Below are 12,133 nucleotides of genomic sequence, written 5' to 3'. Positions count from 1 at the left end.
GCGGCGGGGCCGGGGGGGCCGCGGGGGAGGCGGCCGGGGGAGGCGGCCAGTGCCACCTGCCGGAGCGCCGGGTGCGGGGCCTCCCCCGCCCCGCCCGCGCCGCGGCCCCGCGCCCGCTCCCCCCGGCACGGACCGGCGCGGCCCTGAACGCGGCCCGGCCTCCCCGGCCCGCCTCCCCCGGGGCCCGCCCCGCTCCCCGCCGCCTTCCGCCGCGCCCGGCCCGCGCCGGCTCGGCCCTCCCCGCCGCTCCGGGCCGCCCCCCGCGCTCTCGGCTCTCTCAGCGCGGCCTCGGGCGCGATCCGGCCCCGGCGCTGCCCCCCAGACACCCCGGGGCATCCCCCGGCGCCGGGAGAAGGGACACCGGGGAGGCGGCCGGCGAGGTAGAGGCGACAGAGGGTCCCTCGTGGAATCACATGTGCCCTGAGCTGGAAGGGACCTGCGAGGGTTATCGAGTCCAACTCCGCGGTGCAAACCCGCTGCCTGGGAGGTGTTGGTGGGACCAGCCCCTTGCAGGACCCCCGGAGCAGATCGCTCCAGAGAGTCACTGAAACAGCCACCAGGCTGGCACTGCGGGAAGGAGTGAGCAGGGACAAGGGAGGGAAGTGCTTCGGCAGAAGGCTGAACCCAGGCTGGATGTGCATGGGCATCGGGGCGACCATGCAAGGCTGATCTGCAGCACGTGGGCTGGAGGACATCCCCTGGGATGCAGCAGGAACGGGGCATTTGGAGCAGTGTGTTGGAGCATGGCAGCAAAGACCGACGTGGTCACAGCGGCAAACAGCACGGTGACACACATTCTGACTGCTCCCCCTGCACACACAGCCATCACCAGCCACCACCCCCCTGCTCACCCACCACCCAGGACCGACTGTGTACCCTCCCAAGCCCAAGCAGCCACTCTGTGCAGCCCTGTCTTCTGACCTACACCCCTGAATCCTTCCATCCCTTCCTAAACACACACCATTCACTAAAACCTGCTCCCAGACCTGCTCACAGGCTGAATCCCCAGAAGGATATGAAGAGAGAAGGGGGCCAGAGGTAGGATGCTCCAAGAGCGAGACCTCTGCAGAGGTAAAGCAATGCAGAGGCATCCAGTGAGCAGGGATAGATGCCACGGTGTGTTCCTACATGTCTTCACACTGTGAGCCATGCTCCAGCCTCACTGTGGGCCAGATGTTGGGATGTGGCTGTCAGGGTGCTTGCTGCTGGGAGGAGAGGATGGCTGGGGACAGAAGCTTCTCGTGCTGACCTCCTTCCTTCCAGCCCTGTGCAGGAGGAGAGCGGGGATGGGGCTGCCATGGAACTGAGCCTCCTGTGCCAGCCTGGCATGGCACATGCCCGGCACATGCCCAACACATGCCCAGGGAACCCACCAGGTCCCAGGTTTGCTGAGTTATTAAGCACACTCCCGCCCAAGAAACCCAGACAGATCCCCTGGGTCCAAATGGACACCAAGGGAGTTTCCTCCCTAGGGAGAAGACAGCCATAGCACACACTGGAAATTTCAAAGCATAGGGAATGCAAGACACAAAAGGCATCAGGAGGGGAAAAAAGCATCTGCCAGAAACAGAGTGATCACCAGGCATTGTTTGAGGTCTAGTAGCAGACCTCAGTCCTGGCAGATGGGGATGATGAGGTTGTTATTAAAATGCAGAAAAGACAGAGATTCTCAATAAATCTGCCTGTCCAGCATTTGGAAGGAAGCAGGATGCAGGGCTGATGGCACAGAAATTGAGAGCACTTCCACCCTCTGTCAGTAACCAAGGAGGATGTTCAGCAACATCTGTCGGAGATGGCTCTTGTTAAATCCTCAGGCCTGGAAAACACACGCTCAGTGTCTCCAGAGAGAGAACCGAGGGGGGATCAAGCTTGTAGTGGTGTTTGTTTTTTTTAAATACTACCATACCAGAGGAATTGCAGAGGTTTTTCCTTCCCATCCGGTCCTGGCACATCCCTCACATCCCTCCCTCCTTGGAGAGGCAGCTGTGCCAAGGCCATGCTGGGATTCAATGAGGGCCTGTGGTCTGAGCTCACGAAGGACCCAGCACCTCCTCACCATTTGCTGGGCCTGTTTCTCTTCCAAACTGGCCCAACATAGCCCTGTTCTCTGATCTGTGCCCCATGGGACATCACCTTCTCACCTCAGGCTTCAGCAGAGCTAGGAGAGGCAGCAAGATCCCTGGTCCCAGCTGAGCCCTCAGATTTGAGCTTCCCTTGGATATTGGTTTCCCCTGGACAAAACTACCTAGGCATCAGGGCATCAGGTGATGAGAACTCATCTGATGTGGGAGCCCCCTTGGGAGCCTCCTTTGTGCTTGGGGACCTTTAAGGAATCTCCAGAAGGAGTCCAAATGAGCTCCTTATGCCCCACATGGCTTGGCACAGGCACGAGCTGCTCATATTTTTTCTACAGTCACAACGAGACCCTGGTGACATCCCTCCACTCGCAGTGGTTCAGGTTTGAAAGAGCAGTGACAGATTTCTGCATTCACACCATCAAAGCCAGGCTCCATCTGCAGCTCGTGCTGCAGCTGATGCTGCTCCAATCCCAACTGTTTACACGCTCCATATCTGATGCACACTGGGCCCCAGGTCTGATGCCTGCATGGTAGAGACTGCCCCTGATACCACAGGGGTGACCACAATGCCTCTCTGCCTGTGAGTCACCACGGCTCACCTTGACAGATGGCTGTCACAGCATCACAGGTGTAGGGACTGGCGGGGCACAGGGGCAGGACTGGCAGACAGGAGAGGATCGGGGAGCACACACTGCACCACTCGTGTGCCAGACTCCACATTTCAGCTGCTCCCTCGCACAGCTGTGGTGGGAAGCCCCACCAGGTGGGATGTGCAGCCCTGGCACTGCCCACAGCCCATGGAGCCCCCAGCAAGGAGGGAAGGATAGTGATGGAGCTGCTCACACACAGTCATCAGGTGGGAAGAGAACAATCCATGGCTGCAGAGAAGTGATTTGTGGCTCACTCTGATGGACCACTGGACCAGGGGAGGCAGAAGGCCTTCTGCAGTGTCCTGCAAGGACACAGGGGTGGCCCTCTGCACTGTGAGCTCTGCTCCCACCCTCTGCTCCACCTCTGAAGGGTCCAGGAGCTCTTCGCTGAGATCTCTGGGCTGGTTCTCACAGCATGGCCCTTCCTCTCACCAAAGGCAGTAGTAGCTGCTTGCCTGGGTAAATCCAGGCAGGTCGGAGCATGCACCAGGAAGAAAAAGCCAGGCAATGTCTTCCAGGCTCCTGCCAGCCCAGCAGAGAGCTGTGTGTGTCCTCAGCCCTCGTCTGTCCCCCTGGGCCCAGGGAGCTGCTTTGGCTGAACCCTGGTGCTTCTGGTGCTCACTTGCAGCTGGGGACAGGAGCCCTGTTTGTCAGCCAGGCCAAGAACAGGAGACAGGACCTTCCCTGGGTTTGGGAGGGCTCATGCCACATCGTCCTGGTAAACCTTCTCCTCCAGTTTAACCCCGGGTGGTGTGGGCACAGCCCAGCATCCCCCAGGCAGCAGCTTCCGGTGACTCAGAGGAGAAGGTCTCTGCTCCTGCACACTCCCGGCTGACTCACCCCCAGGTAATGTGGGGGCTGAATCTGACACTTGCCAGCATGTCACTTGAGTCAGGCACTGGGTTGGCTGCTTCCCCTGATGCCAGCATCTCCCCTGACTTGCCAGGGAAGCCTACAGCTCCTTGAATCTCCAGGTATTTCTTCCACAGCTTCAAATAAAAGCCATTCCCAGAAGCTTTGAAATGTCTGTTTGTGACTGCAGCTCCTTCCCTTCCCAGGAGCACCCCACATACACCCCACTGTGCAGCACAGCAGGGACCAGGAGGATGTCACATCTGCCAGGTGAGACCCCAACTTCCCTCAAGGTCTGGGTACAGCAGGAGATGCGAGGACTGGAAGGTGGCAACTGTGACACCAGAAATGCTTCCTGGCAGCCAGGGAGTCCCAGACTGATAAATGACACATCTGTTCTCTGCAAATGAACAAAAATTGGCACACGAAGGAGGAAACTGGCATCGTTAGGGGACAGATGGATAAATATGACATAGTGGGGAAGAGTCGACACGGCTCTCTTGCAGCGAATTTCTTTTTTCAAAAGCTAGTGGCTTTCTTGGAAAAAATCAGCAGGCCCCTGAGGGTGACCCAGCAGAGAGGTTCCTGCATTTCCACACGCAGGTCCTTTGATGAGATGAAGTCAGTGGCAAAATCTGCAATAATATTGAATTAATCTGGATACTGCAGATGCATGCTAAGAATTGCAGAAGGACTTTGAGAGGCTGAGCAACTTGGCAATGAAACGAGACAAAAGCCAGGGTCAGGGAAGTGACACACATGGGGAAACCAAGCCCAGGCTCATGTCTAACGTGATGGGCTCTGGGACTGGGAGATCTGACAGTCTGTGAAACTGTCCCCTCAGCACTCAGCAGAGGTCAAAACTGCAAAACTCTCCGTCAAGCTGATAGGAAGGGTGAGGAAAAAGGAGAGATGGTGTCGGAGTTGCCACTGTTCCCTGGTCAGTCCCAGCCTGTGTGTGATCCTTGTTCCCCCTTCCCTAGGATACAGTGAAGCTGGAAAATGTGCAGAGAAAGATGACAGGATGATCCAAGGCCTCTGCACGTGGGGCATGTGAAGGGCCAGGGATCTTTGGCATGGAAAAGAGACAGGTGGGGTCACAAGACAGAGATCTGCATGGCTGGGGGAGTTGGGGAGAGACAGGAATATCAGGGATAACACAAGGAGGAGACAGTGCACAGCAGCTCTCCTTGCTGGGGGCCACTGCAGATGCTACGTGGTTTAGGAAAAAGACCAGACAAATCCACAGAAAAAAAATCCATAAATACAAACACATACTAAATACAAGGACTGGCACAAGGAGCCTTGTGAGTATTTATTGTGTCCATGGGAAGTGTTGCAACACATTTGCACCAGGAGGCCATCAAAGCCTGGGCAGGATACGCTCAAAGCATGTGCTTTTACCAAATGGAGCAAATTCCTGCAGACACTTTTTGCCGCTCCTCAAACTTTCTGTTAAAAAAAATCATTATGCAGTTGATGGTATAATGGAGGCCATGCTAATTGACCAAAAGAAGAGGTGACAACTCGCTGAAAGACATCTGCCAGCTCAGAGCCAGACCCATCGGTCATCGCCTCAGCCACGCCGAGCCCGGTCCCTGACTCTGCCCTCGGCACTGACAGCCCTCTGCACGTCACAACTGCTCTCTGATGCGATCCGTTATTTCATTAACACTTCAACGAGGTGTGGAGAGCCGTGGGGAGCTTCATTTCCACAAATCCAGGTGCAGCAACCCGGAGACAGGCCAGCAAGAGAGCCGGGTGACAGAAACGAGAGAAAAATTACTTCAGGACTGACACCCAGAGGGTAAAAAATGCTTCTTTTGCTGACAAATTCCAGGTTTGAGGGAAATTTCCAAACAACCACCATGTAAACTCTTTGATGTTATTTTTTTTTACTGCAAAATCATTTTGCGTGGGCTCAAGCCCCAGAGAGCTGAGTTGTCCCTAGTCAGTGCCCATGGAGACAGGGGAACCAAGACACAGCATCTCCCTGCAGCTGCCTTCAGTATTTCCCCAGCAAAACCAGGATCATGGCAGGAAAACCTCATGACAGATGCTGTGGCAACAGCTCTATTATATCATGCAAATCACATGGCCTCATCCAGCCACCCCCTTCCACACTCTGCCCAGCCAGGCAGATGCTCTCAGGGCTCCAACCATAGCACAAATTTAATCCCTTTATTGCTGGCCCTCCGTGGGGTTTTATTTGCTCCTACCAAGGGGGTTTGACCCTGCAAGGGCACAGCAGTGTCCAAGTGGGATAAAATGCCTGAATTCCTCCTCTCAACAAACAAAGGAAGCAGGACCAGCTGGGAGAGCACAGATCTGAACTCGATAGCAAGTGGTAAAGTGGAATTGATTGGAGCCGCCTGCACTCATCGATCTGAGGCTGAGAAAACTAAGGAGCTGGAGCATTTGCAGCTCAATCAGAGCGACCTGCTCATGGGGGCCTGTGCTGTGGGGCTGGCAGGGGGCCTGAGTGCCCCGGGAAAGTGTTAATGGCAGGTTTGATTAATCCAGCTGCAATGGCCGTGTTCACACAGCTGGGTCCTTCTCCAGACAGACTCACTGGCTTTACATTGCCTGTGGGGTGTGAACCACCCCTGGCATCTCCTTATATCTCTTAATAGGGCTGTCATCAGCCATCAAGAAGATGGGCTCAGTGGACAAGAGCAAAACAGCAGCCATTCCTCCTATGGAGACAGGATCAATTGCTTTTGCCACCAGCCCAGTGTCTCTGAAAGGGCTGAGAGGCAGAAAATGAAGGAGAACTGGGAGAGGAGCTTAAGAGGTGCAGAGGTGAGGGCTGGCAGGCTGCCTGGCAGCACGTGGCTGCCTGTTTTCTGCCCACTCAGCAGCACGAAGCTGGGTTAAGAGGTGGCTGTGTGAAGGCCGTAAATCCCTGCGGCAGGAGAAGGCTCCTGCTGTGCACAGACAAAGGCAGAGCGAGAGCTGGGCCTGGCAGCTGGAATCAGGCAGGGCACACACAGACACACAGAAATGTTTATCTAGAGCTGCAGGGTGGCTGGTTCTCCCCTGCAACACTTTTGTCATGTCCCGTCTTCAGCTGGGTGCTGGCCACAGAATGAAAGGGCTCAAGAAGTTGCTCCAGATTCTGTGTTCCCCTGGACAGCACATACATTTTGGTGACTATTTTCTTTGATTTCTGAGCGTTGGAGCCAGGCAAGGCAATCCCAAAACATAACCTAGCAGAAAATCAGTCTGTTATAGCCTGTTTACTTTCCCTTCCAATCTTCTTACTGGCAGACTGGAAAATGTCCTCTGAGGTTCAGGCTTTAGAAGAACTGGGACCATCTCATGTGCTGTTGTGGGCTCATAAAGCCTCTGGAGAGCATCACAGCTGAACACTCACCTCAAGAAATGCTCAAGTCCTTCTCTTTCAGTCCTTGGTGCATGTCTCATGAGCTACAATCACAGAATGGTTTGGGTTGGAAGAGACCTCAAAGCTCATCTCATTCTACCCCCCGTCATGGGCAGGGACACTTTCCACTAGACCAGGTTCCTCCAAGCCCCTTCCAACCTGGCCTTGAACACTTCCAGGGGTGGGGCAGCCACAGCTTCTCTAGGCAAGCTGTGCCAGGGCCTCCCTACCCTCACAGCCAACAATTTCTTCCCAATATCCCATCTAACCCTGCCCTCTGGCAGTGGGAAGCCACTTCCCCTTGGCCTGTCCCTCCAGATTCTTGTCTGAAGTCTGTCTTCCAGCTCTCTTGGAGCCCCTTTAGGCACAGAAGGGGGCTTTAAGGTCTCCCTGGAGCCTTCTCTTCTCCAGGCTGAACAACCCCAGCTCTCTCAATCCTCCATCATAGCAGGTGCCCTTGTGCTCCAGCCCTTAGACCATCTTTGTGGCCCTAGGAGAAGATGGGGAGGTGGATGGTGGGGACAGGATGAGGTCAGGTTCCTTGCAATTGCCTCCCAGTTCAGGTGTGCTGCCTTTCACTCCCAAATCCCACCTAAACCTTCACCTCCAAAATTATCCCATCCTCAGGACATTTCCCTGCTCTTGCTCCAGCATCCAGCTCTGACTCAGCAGAGAGGCATCCATCCTGCCTCCTCGGCATCAGCACTGCTCCTGGGGCTGCTTTGGGGATTCAGGATAAAAAGAGAAGGTGGTGGGGATCCTTCTGCCTCCCATCTGCCTCCTTGAGACCAGAAAAGGAGGCCAGGGGCTGCCCAGTGAGGGAACAGCTGGAGGGGCAGAGCAACCAAGACAGCAGTGCAGTGATGAATTGCTCATCCCTGTGCCAGCCACAGGATTTATGTTTGTGCCATGGGGTGGACACATCTGGGCCCAGCAGCACTCTCTGCCTGGCTGCACCAGTGTTTTGACATTGCAGGCACCTTTAAAATCCCACTGAATGCAACCCACAGGCATCAGAGGGCTCAGAGAAAAGGCACTGATGGACAGAACAGGGCGGGAAGAGCAGAGGAGCCTGCCTGGAGCAGCCATTCTGCCTGGATGCTGAGCAGAGCCTGAAAAGATCAGGTCAACCAGCAGACAGATGGGTCCTTCAATGTTCCCACAAGCTCATCCCTTTTCCTCCATGCTGTCTGAACACATCCTGGCAGATTTGAACCATCCAGACAAAACCACATGGCAAAGGGCTGTTGAGGCCCTGACAATCTTGCACAATTTCCTTAGGAGTGGTCACATCCCAGTTCTTTTAGGGAGTTCTTCCAGGCTTGTGGCCAGGAAGCTGTGAGTGGCAGCAGCTTCATCCCTTCTTCTCCTCCTGCACCTGCCAGGCCCCTCGGGACACTTTGTCTCGGTGTCCACCCGCACCTCCCTTCTCCCTTCCCTGTTTGGCTGACTCCCCTGTACTGCTACAGTGTTATCTCAGTCATGCCTGTTCCAGCAGTTGAGGTCATTGTAATTCTGTCATCTCCCTGCTTCCAGAAACATCTGCCAAGCAGCCAAAGCAGGAGCCCAGTTGGCTCCTCCCAGCCACCAAGGAATCCCCCAGTGCATCGCTGTGGGTTCCATGTCCCCACCAGCCATGGGCAGCATGTCTTGCCAGGGGGCTGCACATCTCCACATTGTCCCACCATCTCCCGTGGGTCCCACCACAGCTGTTCTGACCCAACGCAGCAGTTGTCTGAGCCAGCACGGAGCTGGGCTTGTCCCTTCACCCTGGACACAGCCCAGTTCATGGCATTGTGACAGCATGGAGGAAGGCCCAAGGACCTTCCCCCTTCACAAGCTTATGCCCTGGGATTTGGAGGTTGCAGTGATCCCACCTCTACAGCTCAGCTACACCTGTCCTGTGGATGTCTGGTGGTCTTATCTCTCTCCAAGGTGCAGCCAAGGGGATGATGACAGTGTCAAACTCCCTGCACATGGGAGGAGACACATGTATCTCCTTCCAGTGTCACTGCATCCACTTTAGGTCCAGCATGGGGCCACAGACAGTGACAGGGCTGGCCACAGATGAGCAGCAGCAGTATCCCTGCATCCCCATGGGAGGCACAGACTGGGATCTTGGCAGGCAGATGAGGGAGGGAGAAGGGTGAGACTGGGGCAGGAGGGCACCACATGGACACCCAGGTCATCCAGAGAAAACACCAAAGAGCCCCTCCTCCACCACCTCCTGGTCAGCCACATTCAATGTGGAGAGCATCTCCCACTGCAAAGGCTCCCACCATTGCTGAGAGACCAGCATGCACACCACTGCCCACCAGTGCACACCAGCAAACTGCTGAGGGCAGGATGACATGGGCATAGACAAAGGGAGGACACAAAAGACTATTCTGTCTTTCTCCACCACTCTGAGCTCTTTTGGGCTGGATATGAGCAAGACGAGCTCAGGATGGCAGGAGCAATTACTTCATGGAGTAATCAAGGTGCACAAGGCCTTCCTCTGGTTTACCCCAAGCCTCAGGAAGGCAGTTTTGGATTTAGGATTTGCCAGCTGCAGCAGATACCCAAGGATGGATGTGGTGCAGGGACATATCTCTGCACAGCAAAGTTGTAGAAGACCCCTGCCTCTCTCTGCACACCCCCCCCCACGGGAGGTGCATGCGTAGGACAAGCAATGAGCTCATGGCACACGCGGGAGCCGAGTTTTCTGTGCCCGGCTCTTCCCAGGGGATGAATCATTTGGGCCATCCCAGCGCCTTGAAGTGCTGCGATTGCTCTAAAAATATTTTCCGTCAAGAAAGCCTTTTGATCCCAAGTATTTTGAATTCTTTGTGTATCTGTCAAAATGAAAGAGCCTTTAATACTGGGAGCAGTGGGGAAAGCAGCAGCAGTGGTGAGGACAGTCATTAACTACTGATGTGTGTTTGAGCAGGGGGAACGAGCAGCCGCGGCACAGACTGATCCCTGCTGCTGTTTGGGCACAAGGACCATTTCCTTAGTCCCTCTCTTCCTCTGCCGTCCCTTTGTGCCCCGTAGTTCGTTAATCCTGTGGTCGGGAGGAACTTTACTCCCTGAGAAACACGCGGGGGGTGAGAGGTGGGGTTACGGGGTGGGGAATGGGGTTGTCTGGGGACACAGCGAAGGCGGAGATGAGGGGTGGGATGAGGGGAAGGGTCGAGTAAGAGCTGGGGGGGTCAGGGTGAAGGCTAAAAGCAGGGTCAGGGTCAGAGTCAGAGCAGGGAGCAGGGCCAAGGGCAGCGGGTGAAGGTGAGGGGGTGAAGGTGAGGGGGTGAACGCCGCGGCTGAGGTGGAAGCCGGGCCGACACCGGGACTGCGCCTGGGAGAGGCTGAAGGGCGTCAGCGCACGGGGGCCAGCCCGGGCCGGGGGTCGCGGGGGCGGGCGCAGGGCGGGGATCCGCCCCGGGCCCCTTACGGGCTACCCCGGTCCCCGCGGGACCCGGTCCCCGGTCCCGGAGCGCGGCCTCGGCGCTGCCCCCGCGGGAAGGCCCAGGGCGGGCCCGGCCCCGCCGCGCGTCACCGCCGACAGCGCCAAGAGCCGCCGCGCCGCCCCGCCCGCCCAGAGCCCCGGTAGCGCGCCGTGATCGTATAGTGGTTAGTACTCTGCGTTGTGGCCGCAGCAACCTCGGTTCGAATCCGAGTCACGGCATCGCCCGGCGGTACCACGGCACACGGGCTCCTCTTTTGGCACTTTCCGCCCCCCGCAGACCCCTCAGTCCGCGGGGGTTTCTTTTCGCGTCGCGCCGATATTTCACTTTTTTCCCGGCTCCCAGCGGGGCTGCGGGGCCGGACCCGCCCAGCGAGGGGGTTCCGTGGGGAGACGAGTGACGGGAGACAAAATAAACTGCCATAAAATTAAATAAAATAACATTAAATGAGATATAATGCGTAAAATAATAAAATTAACATTCAAAATAAAACAAAATGAGACGAAAAGGAAAACGCAAAAGACACGCAAAGTAAGAGTACAACTGAAATAAAGATTAAATAAAAAAGTTAAATTAAGAAAAATATAATAAAATGTAATAGAAAAATATAGTAGTAAAATATAACAGAAAAATAAAATGAAAAATTAGATTACATAAAAGTAAATATAATAAAATAATAAAATACTTAAATGGAAAAATAATATAAAATATAAAATATAAAATAAAATTAAGTATAAAAATAAAATATATTAGAAAAACTAAATTAAAAATAAAATTCGATGACATGAAAGAAATGTAAATTTAAGAAATAAAATAAATTACAAATTAAAAATAGAATAAAAAATATAAAATGAAATATGATATAAAATAAAAAAGGAAAAATAAAAAATAAACAAATATAAGAATTAATATAAATAAATAAAAGTTAAGAAATAGTAAAATAATAATGAAATTAAATTTAGGTAATGAGCCAAAGCAGCCGCGGCAAAAGAGGAGCCCGTGTGCCGTGGTACCGCCGGGCGATGCCGTGACTCGGATTCGAACCGAGGTTGCTGCGGCCACAACGCAGAGTACTAACCACTATACGATCACGGCGCGCTACCGGGGCTCTGGGCGGGCGGGGCGGCGCGGCGGCTCTTGGCGCTGTCGGCGGTGACGCGCGGCGGGGCCGGGCCGGGCTGGGCCCGCCTCTGGTGCTCCCGAGGGTGTTCCCAGGGAGGCCCGCGCGTGTCGCAGGGCTGGGAGGGCCTTGCCCGTGCAGCGGGGAATTTACACCGCCGTCGCGCCAGCAGCTTTCAGGGTTTCTTTCCTTGTCACCCACACGCTGACCTGCACCGTCACCCCCTCGCGCCCTCACCCCTCACTGGCCCCAGCCCTGGGCAGCTTTAGCGATGGCATTGGCCAAAATCCACAGGGAGAATGCACAGAAAGGTCCACGGGGACCGTGTGGCACGTGAGTGCCCTGAGTGCCCCGTGGTGTCATTAATCACCGATCTCCAAACTGACTCCTGCCAGCCCAGGTGTTGGCACCCTCGGAGCCACATCACCCCTCCCTGTGCAAACAAAGAACAGGAGGTATCAGTGGAGTGCACGCACCTGGGGATGCGATTCCCACCACCCTGCATGAAAAAGTGGTTTCCAACACATGCTGGCACGGAACTCTTTTGCTGGCTGCCACCCCATCCTGCTCAGGGATCAGGGGACGTGACTTCACACCACTGAAGC

The 12,133-nt window shown here is 55.1% G+C and overlaps 2 non-coding genes across 2 annotated transcripts; one reads left to right on the top strand and one right to left on the bottom strand.

Annotated features, from left to right (window-relative positions):
• The first annotated feature begins 10,557 nt into the window (after window positions 1–10,557).
• Window positions 10,558–10,629, top strand: TRNAH-GUG (transfer RNA histidin (anticodon GUG)). Its single transcript has one exon. It is a non-coding gene; the product is annotated as a tRNA-His (tRNA).
• Window positions 10,630–11,431: 802 nt separating this feature from the next.
• TRNAH-GUG (transfer RNA histidin (anticodon GUG)) lies at window positions 11,432–11,503 on the bottom strand. The gene has a single exon. It is a non-coding gene; the product is annotated as a tRNA-His (tRNA).
• Between the last annotated feature and the right edge of the window lie 630 nt (window positions 11,504–12,133).

This window comes from Manacus candei, unplaced genomic scaffold (genome assembly GCF_025592945.1).
Source record: "Manacus candei isolate 608988 ecotype Guabito, Panama unplaced genomic scaffold, ASM2559294v1 h1tg000046l, whole genome shotgun sequence".
Classification (NCBI taxonomy): Eukaryota; Metazoa; Chordata; class Aves; order Passeriformes; family Pipridae; genus Manacus; species Manacus candei.
Note: the sequence above shows the minus strand (reverse complement) of the source record. Positions and strands in the feature narration are given on the sequence as shown.